The sequence below is a fragment of the Emydura macquarii genome, unplaced genomic scaffold, assembly GCF_026122565.2.
Source record: "Emydura macquarii macquarii isolate MOO-44397 ecotype Brisbane River unplaced genomic scaffold, CSIRO-AGI_Emac_v2 contig_212, whole genome shotgun sequence".
NCBI lineage: Eukaryota > Metazoa > Chordata > Testudines > Chelidae > Emydura > Emydura macquarii.
Genome location: NW_027130349.1, coordinates 13,233,314 through 13,250,330, shown reverse-complemented (window position 1 = coordinate 13,250,330; position 17,017 = coordinate 13,233,314). Strand labels below are relative to the sequence as shown.

Below are 17,017 nucleotides of genomic sequence, written 5' to 3'. Positions count from 1 at the left end.
AAGGACTAACAGGTAGTTTTAAAATTATAACCTGTGATAAAACTTACATGAATTTTAGACTGGATGAGCATTCTGAAATCTTGTTGCAAGACAGTTGTATTAAAATTCCACTACACAAACTACCAGAAGACATTGTGCAACACTGTATTTCTAAGTGAGACATTTCAGCTACAAAAAGTAGCAAAAAAGAGATGCAATCCTTCAGTTAACAAACAACCATAGAGGATAACAGGTTGACTTTGTATCTCTATTTGTAGCTGCCTAAAAAAAGTAGAATTATTTCAGTATTTGTTGTTATAAAAAGTTGTTTCTTGGAAGGCATTAATAAAACACAAATTTTTGCTTCTTGGTATTCGCTTTTTAAATTATTTCCATTTATCAAGGACTCCATAGTCCACTTCAACAGTAAACAGGTTTACACAATATTGTGAAGTATAAATTTGCCAGAACAAGCAAAAAGCAATGCATTCTCAACAAGATATTCAAGATTTTCAAAGAACATTAGATTTGTTAGTCTTTCCTAAAAATACATAGTAAGGTATGAGAAGCTTTTCACATAAGTGCAACACGCTGCTTCATATTCAAAAGTTATACATTTCTGGTTCAGTGATCACACAAATACATACATCTGCCACTAACCCATTATTCCTACATCTCATGATCCAACACCTAAAATCTGTTCAACCAATGTCAAAATGTTTGCTCTTTTCATAACGGACTCAACTGCAGTTTGTTTTAGACCTTAGGAATCCCACCTCAGATTATAAATTGTTAAGAACTGGTCCTATATTAGCCAATCAACTTAGTAAAGCTTTAGATAGGACATGGACAGAACATGTATTTCATTTAATAAAAACTGGAATTTCCAGTGGCTGAACCACTGAAACAGACTGAACAAAAACCTTTGATAAACCCACAAATAGAATGAAGTTCGAATTCAACCTGCTCCAGAATTACTCCATGGTAACACCTCAATTAAATTAAGAAATTATATCTACCAACTTTTTGAAAATAAAACAATGCTAACAAAAAACAAAAAAGGTACTTCAGTATAGGTTTTCTATTTTCTATTACTAGCTTTTTCTTCTTTATTAGCTTTCTGATCCCATACTAATTGGTCATCCTTTTTAAGATACAGGGATTTAAGAAACAACGAAAAACTTTCTTTGATACATTTCTCTCTCTTATTTGGTCTTCCTCCTATTTTTCTCCGTTTTCTCTTTCTCAGTATGCTCTCTTTTAACCCTCTCCACCTTTGGACTGTCAATGCAGGCGGTGTTGCCTAATTTACAGTAGATTATGATCACTTCAGGAAAGAGAAATCTTTATGTATTGCAAAGTGATATGTGTATTTATGGTAATACAATGTAATTCAATGTCTCCCTTTTATTTCTCAAACTTGTGGGGTGGAGAGTTCAATAAAGTACATCTCTCCTTCCAGATGTAAGTGATACGTTAGAAAGGTGACAGTAAATGTGAATGAGTAAGCCTCCAAAAGCAGGACAGGTCAACCAACTGAAAGACCCTTTTCTGGTCTAAGAGGACAGACAGAGTCTCACTTGGTCAAAGCAGTTTAGTACAATGAAAAGTATAAATTCTAGATTTCTGTTCTCAAAACAAGTGGTTTTCAGAGGCTAGTACTTAGATAACTGAAAAAATGGTTACTTACCTTCTGTAACTGTTGTTCTTTGAGATGTGTTGCTCATGTCCATTCCAAGGAGGTGTGCGTGCGCCACATGCACAGTCATTGGATGGTTTTTCCCCAGCAGTACCTGTCAGGTCGGTGTAGGCACCCCCTGGAGTGGTGCCTCCATGGCGCTGTATATACGGCCCTGCCAATCTGCCGCCTCACCAATTGCTTTTTGCCTATCGGCTCCAACAAGAGGGGAAGGTGGGTGGGTCTTGGAATGGACATGAGCAACACATCTCGAAGAACAACAGTAACCATTTTTCTTTTAGTGCTTGCTCATGTCAATTCTAAACAGGTGACTCCCAAGCAGACCAATGGAGGAGGGGTTGGAGCTCATGAGATAGTTGACTGGAGCACTGCTCTACCAAATGCTACGTCATATCTGGCATGCTGGGTAATGGCATAATGCAAAGTAAATGTGTGTATGGACGACTATATTGCAACCCTACAAATCTCCTTTTGTTCAGTCTGTTTCAGTGGTTCAGCCACTGGAAATTCCAGTTTTTATTAAATGGGAATTTGTGCCAGAAATGCTGCTGAGGAAGCCTGAGACCTCGTGGAATGTGCTGTCAGAGCCACGGCTAGCACATGGGCACCTAGGTCATAGCAGGTCCTAATAGAAGAGATAATCCACAATGAAATCCTCTGACAAGACACTGGAAGGCCTTTCATCCTATCTGCTACAGCGACGAAGAGCTGATTTGATTTATGAAAAGGTTTAGTTTGCTCTATATAGAACGTCAATGCCTGTCTGACATCCAGGGAATGGAGACTACACTCCCTGCTGCTGTCATGAGGCTTTGGAAAGAACACTGGCAAGAAAATTTCCTGACTCGTGTGAAATTGAGAGATCACCTTGGGAAGGAAAGCCAGGTGTGGACACAGCTGCACCTTATCCTTATGAAATACTGTATATGGCGGATGAGAGGTCAACACCTTGAGTTCAGATACTCTCTTTGCCAAGGTAACAGTGACAAGGAACGCTACCTTTCACGAGAGGTACAATAGTGAGCATGTAGCTCGAATGGAGGACCCATCAGTTTATTGAGCACCAGATTAAGATCCCATGCTGAGATTGGATGATGTACCAGAAGGCAAAGTCTTTCTATAAACCCTTGAGGAAGTGGGACACCATAGGGTTGGCAAATATCAAATGAACTCCTTTCCCTTTATGGAAAGCAGAGATTGCCACCAAGTGTACCTTCACAGATGCAGCTGCCAGATCTAATTGCTTTAAATTCAGTAGGTAGTCCAGTATAAGAGATAGCAGAGCCTGCATTGGAGGAGTGCCTTTCTGTACTGACCATACTGAGAACCTTTTGGCTAAGTACGCCACTCTGGTGGATGGCTTTTTACTGCTAAGGAGGACCTCCTCCACTTGCTCTGAGCACTCCGCCTCCCTAGGGTTCAACCATATAGCTTTGATGCCAGGAGGTGAAGCGACTCTAGGCTGGGATGACACAGCTGACCGAGATTCTGCATGATCAGGCCTGGAACCAGCGGCAGGGCAATCCGGGTATCTACAGATAGCTGCAGCAGCATTGTGTACCAGTGTTGCCTGGGCCATGCTGGGGCTATAAATATAACCAAGGCCCTGTCTCTCCTGATCTTCAGGAGGACCTGGTGAACGAGAGGAAAAGGTGGGAAAGCATAGTACAGATGGTGAACCCAGAGAAGAAGGAATGCATCTGCCAGAGAACCCAGGCTGTGCCCCATGTACTGGTGACACTTCCTGTTGGACCACGTCATGAAGAGGTCTACTTGGGGAAACCCGCACCTTTGGAAAATGTTTCTCACAATATCCGAGCAGAGAGACCATTGAAGGAGTGGCTGAGATGGTCTGCCAGCTAATTCTGGTAACCAGGTAGGTGGGATGCTTCCAGATGTATGGAGTGGGCGACACAGAAGTCCCAGAGTTTGAGGGCTTCCTGGCACAGGGGAGAGGAACGTGCTTTCCCCTGTCTGTTCATATAAAACTTCACTGTGGTGGTGTCTGTCATCACTGACACCTCCTTTCCTTCCAGATGACATTGGAACGCCTGACAGGCCAACCGGACCACTCGTAATTCTTTGACATTTATGTGGAGCAATAGACCCTCTGGGGACCAAAGGCCTTGAATCCTCAGCTCACCAAAATGCGCTTCCCACCACTGATGGCTGTGGATTGGCAAATGGAACCCCCTTGCACACTTGTTGAGGGTTGAGCCACCACTGGAGAGATTCAAAGACCTGAGGTGGGAGAGAGATCATCTTGTCCAGACTGTCCCTGTAAGGCTGGTAAACCGAAGCCAGACACGACTGGAGAGGTATGAGTCGCAGCCTCACGTATGTGCAAGAGGCCATGTGGCCTAGAAGCAATAGGCAACTCCAAACTGTCATGGGAGGATAATTGCTGAAGTTTCTTATTATGGACCACAGAATGAAAACGAGACTCTGGCAGCAGAGCTCTGGCTTGTACTGAGTCCAGGACTGCCCCTATGAATTCAATCCTCTGTATGGCCGCTAGTGTTGATTTGCTCACATTCAGCTAAAGACCCAGGTTGATGAAGATCGACCATATTAGGGCAACGTGAGCGTCTACTTGCTCCCTGGAGTGGCCCTTGACCAGCCAATCGTCCAGACACAGGTACACTTGGACACAGCATCTCCGCAGGAAGGCAGCAACCACGGCCATGCATTTGGTAAAGGCTCTCAGAGCTGCTGAGTGGCTGAAAGAGAGGACTGAGAATTGACAGTGATTGTGTCCTACCACAAACCTGAGGAATCTCCTGTGGGAGGGTATTATTGAAATATGAAAATAAGCATCTTTTAGATCGAGGGTGGCATACCAGTCCCCCAGATCCAGAGAAGGAATGATCGAGGCAAGGGAGACCATGTGGAATTTTAGCTTCTTTATGAACTTGTTGAGATTCCGCAGATCGAAGATGAGCCTGAGCCCCCTTTTGCCTTTGGGATCAGGAAATATCTGGAGTAAAACCCTTTTCCCCTTAGTTCCTGAGCGACCTCTTCTACTGCTCCAGTGCAAAGTAGTTCCTGCACCTCTCATATAAGAAGTTGCTCATGAGAGGGGTCCCTGAAGAGGGACAGGAAAGGGGGATGGGAGGATGGGATAGAACAAAACTGGAGGGATTATCCCAAGTCTACTGTGTGGAAAATCCATCCGTCTGACGTTATTCAGACCCACGCACAGTAAAATGAGATAAAAACTGTTTTGGAAAGGGGGAACAGGATCCCGTAGCTGTCCCAGAGTGTCGCCCTTGGGTGCACCCTCAAAAATTTTGCTTTGGCCCTGGCGGCTGTCTGCCTGAGCCTCTGCCAGGGTTGGGTGGCTGAGGCATTCTGTGTCTATTATTTCTGCCCCTCTTTCTGGAGGGGTCTTGCCGAGGCTGAGATGAGTAGAAACCTCTGGCCGGACAGGGGCTTAAAATGCTTCTTTTGTTTGAAGGAGTATGGAGCTCCAAAGATTTTAAAGTTGCCCTCGAGTCCTTGAGACTGTGGAGCTTAAAGTCTGTTTGCTCCAAGAACAGTCCTGCTCCTTCAAAGGGCAGGTCCTGGATGGTGGACTGGACTTCTGGTGGGAGGCCTGACACCTGCAGCAAGGAGCTTCTTCTCATAGCAAGTCCTGAAGTCATAGTCCTTGCTGCAGAGTCTGCTGCATCTAATGTGGCCAGTAGTGATGTCCTGGCTACTGCTTTACCTTCCTCCACCATAGCCCCAAACTCTGTCTTGGACTTGGTTGGAAGGAGGTCTTTGAACTTCACCATTGTGTCCCACGAATTGCAGTTGTATCTGCTGAGAATTGCATGTTGGTTGGCGAGTCACAGCTGAAGATCTCCAGTGGAGCATACCTTCTTCCCGATAGCCGTTGGGTCCTGCTGACCCTGCCTCTCTTTTTGTTTGCTGTGGATACGACGGGTGAATCAGGTTGAGGGTGAGTAAAAAGGTACTCATACCCTTTAGAAAGAGCGAAATTCTTCCTTTCTATCCTCTTGGTGGTGGGTGGGATAGAGGCCAGTGTCTGCCACAGTGTCTTTGTTGTGGACTAGACCATTTTGATGAAAGGCAGAGCCACCCTTGAAGGACCCTCCGGTGTCAAAATGTCCACCACTGGGTCCACCAACTCATGGACCTCCTCTGCCTGTAGGCCTAAGTTTTGGGCCACCCTTCTTAAAAGTTCTTGGTGGACCCTATGGTCCATGGGGATATGGGTGGTCGATATCCCCGCTACCGCCTCATCCCAGGAAGGAAGAAGATGAGGCCCTGGGTCCAATATCAGTCTCAGAGATGTCCTGGCCACTAGTGTCCTCCCTGCTCTACTAGCATCGGGGCCCGCCTTGGTGCCGGGTTCCTCTTCGGCATCGTGCACCACAACAGTTTTCACCAACAGCATTGTCTTCCTGCACCCACCAACCTCTGTGCTGCGTGGCAGGGTTTTATGATCCGGGGTGCCAGCAGCTTGGCTCTCCCAGGCAACTGAATAGGGACCTCTAGACTTTGACCCTTGGGCCTGATGGTATGCCCACAGGGTCCAGAAGGGCCATTGGTGGGGCATCTGCCAATGCATAGGCAAAGGTCCAACAGGGGGCAGCTGTCCCTTATCCTCTTTGTAGTGGTACCTCCCCGACCTGTGCCCACTCTTCTTTGAGGTGCCAGAGTCTGCTTCTGAATCTGATGATCTGGACTCTGATTGCAGAGACCAAAATGGGGCTGAGCTAGATGTGATCACTGAATGGTGCCAAGGCATGGGGGACTGGTGCCAAAGAGAGAGCGATCGGTGCTGAGACATTAGCAAATGGTGCCTGGGCAAGGGCGATCGGCGCTGTATCACTGGGGGCTTGCCTCTAGATGGTGCCGCAACTTGCGGTGCTGGAGGTCTTGGGTCTGGCACCCTCTCTCCTGAGATGAGGGACTGATGTGCCATCATGGCAATCAGGTCCTGTGCCACCTCAAATGTATTTGGCGTGGAGGGGAGATCCAGCTCTTCCACCTCGCTCTCCTTGGCTGGGGATTCCACGCTCACTGGGCTCGCAGGTGACCTCTGCGGAACTGCAGTTGACAGCCCCAGAGACCCTTGCACCAAGTGCGTCTGCGGGGGTGATGGACCAACCTCGTTTCCCACAAGCTGCACAGTAGGTGTGCCTCTCTTGGACCTGTGCTTCTTACAGGGCACCGGTGAATGGCAGCGGTGCCGAACTGGTTTCAGCACCAGCAAGCGTCGGTGCTGAGGCTCCCTCTGTGCCGAGCTCTTCTTCAGCACCGGGTCTCTGACGGACGCCGGAACACTGCGCACCGACACAGCTGGTGCTGGGTCCGGAGGTTGAGGCCGAAGAGCTGCCTCCATGAGGATCTGCTTGAGGCCTGCGCTCCCCTCCTTTCGGCTTCTTAGGTGAAAACTTTTACAGATCCTGCAGCGATCTGTCTGGTGCGACACCCTAGGCACTTGAAGCAGGAGTCATGCAGGTCGCCTTTCGGCATAGACTTATGGCAGGATCCACAGGGCTTGAAGCCTTGGGCCTGAGACATGCTCCAGTGCCCCGAGGAGGGGAGTCCCAAAGATGGTGAGACCCCTTAACTTGCACTTAACACTTATCTATAGAATTATGTAACTGGAAAACAATAACTCTAACTATGTAACTATTTACAAGAACCGCAAAGAACAACACAGGGAATGCTTGCAGAAGCAAGAAGACTGAAGCGCCAACGAACGTCACGGGGAGTAAGAAGAAACTGGAGAGGCGGTGGGTCGGTATGGCCCTATGTACAGCGCCATGGAGGCGCCATTACAGGAGGCACCTACAACGACCCGACAGGTACTGCTGGGGAAAAACCTTCTGATGACTGTGCACACAGCACGCATACACCTGCTTGGAATCAACATGAGCAAGCACTCGAAGAATGCCAACTACACTTCTGAACACCTCTGAAAAAGGATAAATTTGAATTAGGCCTGTTACTGGTTAAGTGATCTAAAAGCTGATTATGCTTTTTAAAGATGGATTTAATTACAGCTGCCCTAAAAGAAACTAGGTACATTTTCAATAGTGATAAAAGTAGACCATGGATGTCTGTTGCTATTAGACAGAGGTGACCATGTTGTTAGACATCTGTTAAACTAAACCACTGATTCTGCAAAGTCAGATGTGAAAACAAGTAAAATCAAAACAAACATTTTGTGACAACACTAATTTTTATTGTGTTCCAGAATAAGAGGGCTGAGTTTTTTGCATGCAAATAGAAACACTTTTGAAAACACAGAATAAGGCAAGATAAGATACGGAAAGTCAGAAGTACACCTCGTTGGTAAATATGAAAGCAATAAAATGGAGGCAGTGCATATCTGGGTGAGTACAGCATGGACACTTTATGACATGAACCTGAAGACCAAGTAACTACCCACAGCAGTGCAATTACAATAGTTTATATACAATATATTGAATAAAACATGTTATATTCCAAATTTGTCAGCAGAAAAGATCAAGATAACAAATATGACTTATGGTACAGACTTCTTTGTTAGAGCAGAGGAGGGGCTTGGCTATGGCACAAACAATTTCTGGAGAAGTTCCAGGACAACAAACGCATTTCTTTTCAATTAGATGATCTAATGGACCCCGTGATGATCCAGCACAACAAACAAATTGTCTGAGGGCATGCCAAATAGTAAAAAATAAACAGTAAAACATGATTTTTGGCTATTAGTACCAGGACTTTACTTTCATTAAAAAGGGTCTCTTTTGTAAAGGAAACTCAGTTCTACAATACACAATTCTTTATCCAGCTCTTGTTAAAATAGCAAAATCCTCTAGTGCTAGAAAGTGGACTGAAAGTTGTTGGAGGAGATTAAGAAGACTGATGTATAGTCCTTCCTTGATGAAAGCAGTGAAATGGATCACAGCCTTCCAAATAGGTCATACTTTAGTGCTTGCAAGCAATAAAAGTTTAAAAAACAAACAAATAGGATTATCTGAGACTCATTACAGCATATAAATGGTCTATGGGATTGATTGTCAGTGCAGGCAGCACAAGAGTCTCAAAAAGCTATTTATAATGTGTATAAAAAGGATACTGAGCAGAAAATCTGGAATAAAACACTAAAACAAAGCTAGTCCTAGATACACAGAGAAAAAGGATAGCTCAGAAGGCCAGTAAAGGAAACAAATTGATTGTGGAGGAATGAACAAGTTGTGTCACACAGGACCAATAGGTTGCGTTTTTGCCGCAAAGTGCAGCACTGCACAATTCATGTAGTTGAATAGCATTTTCCCAATCACTTTCTTCAACTGAAAAGCTAATGACTTAACAAACAGACTTAAAAAGTTCAAAAATCATTACTTACACTAACTATTAAGGTACATCATTGAGAGACTCTCCCACTTATACAACTCTCAAAAGCTTGGCCCCAAAGACATTCACTATTCATTAATTTAAAGAAGCAGAGGCACGTCTCTGAATTTCATGTCAGGTCACTAGTTGTGAAATTGTTTGCAATCCCCGCCTCAGAACAATAAAAAAAAACAAAAAACACAGGAAGCTGGTATCAAAATGGTCAGCAATCAGGAAATGACAATATAATGCAGATCCTGTAGTGTATCAGTCAACCGCCTACTCCACCATCTGTAATCACAGTTAATGAGGATCTTTCTGAATAATTTGGCACATCTAACATATTCCTGTCTTAAACTGAAAGTATCAATGCAGCCTTGCTAGCTAATGCAAGTGTAGATACCAATGATGAACTGCATATCCTTCCACTGCATAATGGACAAGCAATACTGATGTCTATGCAGAATGTGTAAAAGGAAGTTCAAAGCCACACATCACATCACTACTGCGTAAAGGTTTGGGATCTAATCTTGCTTTCAAGTCTTTTATACAAAAAACAGAGCCATTACCATTACAGTGGTAAAGCTGAATAGTTGTCAATTTAAGAGCATCCCTATGTCAGAAGGCAAGGGGCTCCCTGGTATCTATCAGTGAATTTCAGCTGTCCACTTCAGTGTAACCCAGCTCACTACTGTTAGAAGCTGTATCTAAAAGATATAATATAATATGCCATTGGAAATCTTGTAACTCATTGATCATTAATATTACGTGATATGTACAGTCAACCCACAATGGATTATGCAGATGTGCTGAAATTATAACAAAAATGTATTTAACCCAGGCATGTCAGGTGGAATTGATAAACGGGTTTTGTCCAGACAAAGGAAAGAGGTCAACACCAAACCAGGTATGGTCAAATTCAATAGCCTGTTCATTTGTATCAGAAGTTGCAGGAAGAGATCATTTGCACTGTAAAAAATCATCAGCAGTGGAGAAGGCAGCATGGAGTCTACACCAGACAACCTGGTGTCTACACTCTGCAATAGAGGAAGAATAAATTGAAGCAATTTCAGAAGATAAAAAGAACTAAGCAAATCTGAATTCACAGATCTGTGCCCTAGATATGAATTATCCACTCATGGAGCCAGTTTTGAAAAGAAAACAAGGCTGAAGAGAGCTAGTGGAGCCCAGTCCCAGAAAGCAGCCTCTGGGGAACAAAATTCAGCAACAGAATCCAGTGCCTTCGGCTACAGAACATATTATAAAGGATTCTTTAAGCTTGGAGATATTGACCTGGATTCTTATCATCCTGCAAAGATATAGTGGGCGAGTGCAATGAGATTTAAAAAAATAAAATAAAATAATACTATTGTGGCTGAGGAATTAAGTGTGTCAGTGACCATTCTGTATAGGTCACGCAAATGAAGGGGGAGTATGGTGGAAGTCCTCTTGAGAGCGGTGCAACAAGCAAGGAGGAAAGACAAGAAAATCTAAATGTCTAGGAAAGGAAAGAAATTCTTTAATACCAAGACCTGCCTCCCCACTACCCTCCAACAGACATGACCACAAAGAGTAAATCCTCCCGCTTCTCTTCCTCCCAGCAAACAAACTATGGAGGCAGGTGAAAAAGCACCAGTCACTAAGGCTGAGCTGAAGGGGCCTGCTGTTAAAAATCAAGAGATGAACAGGAGATGAGGGAAGAGTTCCATGCTTACATTACTGGTGTAAGAAATGAAATTAATTAGATTAATGGAAAAATATCAGCTGTGGAAGAAGGATAAAATGAGCAATGGGACAGCATTAGCAATCTAGAAGAAAGAATCCAATAACTGAAAAAAGAGGAGGGGGAAGGGAATTAAAGTGGGGCTACATGAAAAATAGAAAATTCAGGAACAACAGAAGGATTAAAGACACACCAGAGGACAGTGAAGGGAGAAATCTGCTGGATACTCTGAATGATATTTTCCATGACATATTAAAACTGGGCGATAAAGATTGTATTCATATTGCCAGGGCTCTCAAATCCCTTTTCCTGCGGCCCCCAGCAGGCTCCAGATCAAGAGATGTAATTGGATGCCTATCAAAACAAGGAAAACATACTAAGGGCAATGAGGAAGAGAGCCGAACCCCAGAGGATTCTTAACCAGCCCATACAAAATTTTCCTCAGATCTGGCAACCTCAATCTTTAGAAATAAAGAGAACTCTGTCAGGTGACCACAATTCTTAGAAAGAACAATATAAAAACACAAATGTGGATTCCCATTTAGACTGTCTTTTAAATGAAACCTCAAGAACAATCTCAATGGGATCAAAGGCATCAGTCCCACACTTCACCAAGAAATCACTGGGAATCAGTGAGATGAAAGAGTCACAACAGCTCAAAAAGAAGATGCATTATCAAGATAACAGGATAGACATGAGAGCAAAAGAAACACTTCAGATCCCAAAGAACACAATTAGTATATGGATTAAGACATTACAAGGTATTATATCCACGTGGTTAATATGATAAAGAAATATACTTAAATGGAAGCTACGTTGTATAGCATCCAGGATGGTTTATGTAGATATAATGTTATACCCAATAAATATATTGTAATTAATTTAATGTTGTGATCTATATTATAAACAAAGGTAACAACAGAATTGCAGGAGACCCAGATCTCTCCTATTGAAGTAAATTTGACCTTAGAGTTACCGCCAATATTCCAAAATTTATATTAGTTGGAGAAGGGTCATCTATGGTGGAAAATGTTAATAAGTGAACTAAAAGATGGTATGATAATCTTATAATTCCTAAGATAAGATAAGATTTTGTTCTTAAGAAAATGTATATATGTGATTTTTTTCAAATTATGGTGCAACCCAGACCAATGAAGCGTTGGTCACAACTTGCCCTGCAACCCTGAGTGCATTCACAATGCCTTGCTGCTGTAGCTCCTAGCTTGGGGCACTCACAACCAGCCTATAAGTATGCAGGTCACACCCTGAATGTCTGTGTATAGGTGCCACACCAGTCCTGCAGACTCAGACCCAACAGCCTTCCAGCATCACACCAACCACACTCTGGCTTCCACCAGCCTTGGATATAACCAGCAAGATGACCCCACACACTTCCAGTCCTCAATTTCCCCAAAACTATGTACCCCAAAGTGTCCAGCCCTCTCTTGGGCAGTTCAAAAAATAATAAGGTTTATTGCTCCTGTAAAGAGACAAAACCACATCTCAGCTTATTAACTTAACTGGGATAAATATACCCTTCCATTTAAACACAGCACTGAGTTGCTTTATAGTTAACATAAAACAAATTTATTAACAACAGGACATAGGTAAGTGATGCCAAAGAAAAGGAATAAAGTTATAAAGGGTTATAAGCAAATAACAGTGAAAATATGCATCTAAAAGTCTAAAACAATCTAGCAAATTACAGGCTTACTTCAAGACGATTCCTCCCATCAGTCACTCTTCTTCCCAACCATGGCTGATTTTCCCTCAGTCAGGACCTTCCACAAAAGCACAAGGTGCTGGCTTCCCTTGTTTTCTCAGGCAAGAGATTTTTGCCTAAGCAGGTTTCTCCCCTATATGCAGTTCCAGAAACTTCAACCCTCCCTTGGTTAAAGGACCCATCTTTCTTAGCTTTCAAGAGCTCTGTTCCCTTGTGTCTTTCTAGAGATGGATGCCAAGGATGGCTTGTCTCCTTGCATATATTTTCCAAAGTTCAATGAACTTATTTCAAGAGGCAGGATGATCTCATGCTGTCCTTCCCTTCCTGTGGGCTTTCCATCCCCCTGTATGATTTCTGTGTAAAAGGACTTACCATTGTTTCTGATGTCACTATGCTTAATTTACATCAGACAGAGGTAGATTGATATGACAGTCCTTCCTGTCTGGGCAGACTGTACAGCCTAATATCAATGAGTATCCATAATTCCTTATATACTGTTAACATATAATTCACAATTATATTAATCTCCAGTGTGTCATAGGCTTTCTGAAAATACCTCACTCTTTAAACTTTTATAATACAGTAATATTGTACACAGTCTGCTGATGCAATGTATTCTTTGAAAAGTAAAACTCAGACCAAGCTTCTCTCTCCTGTCAGGTATAGAAGCTATGCTGTCTTCTTGCCCACTTGTTAATGTGAGGTTTGCCTCCAACCCTTGTTGCTTGATGGGTCTGTTTATGTATAAAAATATATAGGATAAATACATTCTCGTTGTTTTTCAAAGCACTTTGGAAGTAACTCACAGATGGGGAAAAATACATTCTTTTGTTTAGGGAAAACCTGTTTACCAACTCCTCCAGTGTGCCTGGATAACGCACTTTTTAGTATTCTAGCATATTTCCATAATTTAATACATACTATGTACATACATCACACAAGAATATTAATGAGCAGTGAGTTATTAGGGTTCAAATGATACCTCACAAGGCATATTTTATACAAAGATTACTACAATAGCGTGTAGGATGTACATAAAGGTGTGCTAAGTGTCACATCCCCCTCCAGCAGAGAACTAACATGCCCACCCAGGGAGGAAGTAAGGAGAATCCAGGCTCCCATAGCTAGAGAGGACCAAGTGACACTGCGGGAATGCATTGGGAGAGAGGAAGGAGAGAAACAGGGGAATTAGGGTCTAAGAGAACAGAAACAGACGTTAAATACTGTTACATGTTTTAATAGAAAAAGTTATAATAAAAATGTTAGGGCTCAGAATTTAAAAATCAATGGTAAATCAGACTCAGAATCAGGGTACAACAATATAGGTGTTAAAAATGGAAAAGCAATGTGTGCGTGAGTTTTAAAATTACTGTGTTTAAGATGGGAATTCAAATGTAAAATGCAATATCTAAAGAAGAGGCAAATGTAATGGAGATCTGGCATGGTTGTCCCGCTGCTTTTAAGGATAATATACTGGGCAAGAGCAGAGTTGGTAGCCATGGGTGAGTTTTTAACATCATGACTGTTAATATTAAGGGGATGAACAACCCCACAAAAAAGGAAAAGAGTATTCTGTTCACTGAAGAAGTATTTTCCTAGTATAATCTATTTGCAGGAAACATACTTGAAGAAAAATGATGATAAATATCTGAATACTTCTTGAACACAGCTACCATACATTTCTCCAGGGCAATCCAATAGAAGAGGGAAGGCGATACTCTTTGATAAATACTTTCCTTTTATTGTTTCTTGAAAGATAAACTTCTCACTGTAGCTGATGTACACACTCCCTCTCAACGGCAAGTCTTTTTTTGTTCAGTTTTTTTAGGGCCTTTGTAAATTTTAGGGAAGGAGCTATTCTTCTAGGGAGGATTTTAATTAAATGCTTAATCCCACCAGGGATCAATTGAATGTGTACACAGGGTGTAAAGGAGGAGCAAGTGCAAATTTGTTGCATCACTTAGAAAATGAGTTTCTGGTGGATATCTGGTGGGAGATTAATCCAGATGTCAGGAACTATACATATTATTCTGCTACTCATACATCTTATTCTAGGATTGATACAATTTTCATTTCTAGGATGTTGGCTGATTTAGTCAAAAAGCTATTTGGAGTTATAACTTGGTCTAATCATGCCCCTGCATATATTAAGCTAAAAGACTGGGACTCAGTGGAAAAACAAAGGGTCTGGTGGTTGAACAGAGCTTTGTTGTATGACACTCCCCCCTCAGAAATTAAGAGCTGGAAGAAAACTTTCAGAAATATATAGAAGAAAATTGTAAGAAAGGGATCAATAACAGTGTTCTCTGGGATGCTGAAAGGCAGTAATGAGGAGAATTCTTATAAATAAAGCATCATACCTCAAAAATATGGGGGCTCTTGAAGAAGAGAGTTTGGTTAAAGAACTTTCTGTTTTGGAAAGCAAACAAAAATCTAAAGGATCTAAAAGACTGCATAAGAAAATAAATTAGATAAAAGGGAAGATTAACTTGTTGCAAATAGGTAAGTCTGAGCAAATACTTAGATATTTTAACAACACTATTATGAAAAGGGCAATAAAGCTGACAAACATTTAGCCAGAAAGTTAAAAAAGAAATAGGATAAATCAGCTTTCCCTCTGATTAGAAATAAAAAGGAGATTTAGTAACTGGCATCACACAGATCTCTTTGCTAATGTTTTCCATACTTTGTACACTTCACAACAACCAAATCCTGAATTTATAAATAGATATTTGAGACGTGTGACACTACCTCAGCTCTCAGAGGATGATGTGGTAGCTATCGATAGACAAATTGCTGCAGAGGAAGTTGAAGTTGTAATTAACAATTTAAAATCCAATCAACCTCCAGGTCCCTGTGGGTTTTTTGGTGAGTGTTTCCAAACTCTAAAGCAAGTATTCATCCTTATTTTAACTGAATTGTTTAATGGTATAATCCAGGGGAATGAGATTCCAGATTCATGGAAAGATGCAAAATCTGTGGTCATTCCTAAAGAATGAAAAGATCTTACAAACTGTGCATCACACTGACCTATTTCTTTAATTATTGTGGATGCTAAAATTTATGCCAAGGTACCAGCAAACAAACAGACTCAGCGTCATCTTGCCCAAATGCATTCATCCTGACCAACTGGAATTCTTTGCTGGCAGGCATCTATCTGATAATATCAGAAAAACTCTGATTTTGAACTAGAACCTTAGTTGCAGAAATTCTTCCTGTGCGCTGCTTTCTTTGGATGCTGAGGAAGCCTTCAACCGGCTGGACTGGGAGTACCTCAGACAGGTTTTGGTGAGATTTAGTTTGGAAAATGAGTTTTCTATGGGCATATTGGCACTGTACATTTATTCTTGACCCTCTGTTTTGGTTAAGTGTCCTCAATCCCCTCCTTTTAATCTGTGTAGGGGTACAAGATAGGGTTGCCCCTTATCCACCCTGCTGTTTTGTCTGGCAATGGAGCCATTTGCAATAAATGTGAGAAAAAAGTCCCTTGGAAAAGGCATCTAATCCAGAAAATGTTTTGAAGACAAAATAACTTTGTATGCTGATGATGTCTTGTTATATTTACAGGATCCAGAAGCATAATTAAAAACTACAGAACAATTGACTAGAATTTAGGCAGGAATCCAGCTTCAAAATAAATTATGATAAATCTGAAATGTTAGGTATAAATATTCCCAAAGGGGTCAAACCAAACTATTGTCTGCTAGAAACATTTAAATAGGTAAAGGAATCTTTAAAATATTTAAGAATAAATATTGTGGAGAAAGAAAAAGCTTTTTAAGGCAAGTTACCCTCCACTGTGGAATAAACTAATATAGGACTTGAAAAAAATGGAAATTTCTTGGCTAGATAAGGTGGTCTTGATAAAAATGAATGTTCTCCCAAAGTTATTTTTCTTTCACTGTTTCCCTGTTGGTATCCCTGACCTGACATTAAAAACATGGCAAGATGCACTATTAAAATTCATATGGACACATAAAAGACAAAGGGTGAGTTCTAAAGTTTTGTATAAACCTGCTGGTGGATTAGCTTTCCCTGATTTCATTATTATGCATTAGAATTAAAAGATGTGATCAACTGGGTTAACAATACACCATACAAAACTGGGTAAAACTCAGTCAAGACTGGAACCAATATGGTAATTGTTGGTTTAGAAAGAAATTTAGGTCACCAAAAATTTAAAAAAATCACCCATTCATTTGGACCACCTTATTAGCTTTGGAAATTTTTTAAAATTCCTGTTGCCAAGGCCATCTCCCTTAGCTACTTTTGTTAATAATCTGGAATTTATCCCTAGGAAATATCAAAGTGACTATTTGTTGGTAAGAATTGAGATTACTCAATTTGGACAGCCATTCCAGTTCCTGATTTGAAATCATACCAAGAGATATGTGATAATGTAAATATCATAAAGACACGATTTAGTGTTTACAAGTCAAACATTTTATTGTGAAATCTGGATACAAGAGGGCCCTATCTAGACCTTTAACCATATTTGAGGAGTTGAACCAGGAGCAAGCTGGAACAAAAGGTTTAAATTTCTGAGATGTATATAATT

The 17,017-nt window shown here is 41.7% G+C and overlaps 1 protein-coding gene across 1 annotated transcript in view; it reads right to left on the bottom strand.

Annotated features, from left to right (window-relative positions):
* The window catches only part of GNAL (G protein subunit alpha L), a 304,035-nt gene that overhangs the window by 197,978 nt on the left and 89,040 nt on the right, over nt 1-17,017 (bottom strand). The window lies entirely within an intron of this gene.